Source organism: Octopus bimaculoides, chromosome 5 (assembly GCF_001194135.2).
Source record: "Octopus bimaculoides isolate UCB-OBI-ISO-001 chromosome 5, ASM119413v2, whole genome shotgun sequence".
NCBI lineage: Eukaryota > Metazoa > Mollusca > Cephalopoda > Octopoda > Octopodidae > Octopus > Octopus bimaculoides.
The window spans coordinates 31446985-31447627 of record NC_068985.1 but is presented as its reverse complement, the minus strand read 5'-3'; positions in this window follow the sequence as shown (position 1 = coordinate 31447627).

Sequence of the window (643 nt, the reverse complement as noted above, 5' to 3'; positions counted from 1 at the left end):
GTATATACAGACACTTACCACTGTGTACTCTAAGAACTGGTATATTAAATCCTTATACGTGTTACTGACTCTATTTCAATACTGTGTATCTCTCGTACCCACATACATGTATTACTTACACACTTTTTCTTTACATGACGGCCTGTCTTTTATTGTGTTTCATTATGTCGCATTCACTCACACACAGACATACAATTTAATGCTAAAATAAATCTTACTGTTATTCATCTTTATCGGTTGTGTCCTATCTTGTATCTTACTGGCATTTCTTAGTTCCCTATGTTATCGAAGTATAACATATTTATATCATCTGATATATTTTGTGTTCGACCGTGTGACGTGTTTAAGAAAGGAGCCCTGTTTTCCATTCGTCACCATTTCTCCTTTTGGGTTCGCACGGTCGTTCTTACAGATAAGTTCAAGAGTTTGGATAAGTTCTCTCCCGCACAAAGAGGTCTTTCTTTTTTCAACAATGGAATTATTTTATTATATAATACAAAACTATATTAAAGTACACATATAATACAAAACCACATTAAAGTACAAATCTAAAGCCAAAGAAAGCAATAACATGAGCGAAGAAAGATGAAAAAGAGGAAGAAAGAAAGAAAAAGAAAAAACATGAATTCAATATTAAGCGTCT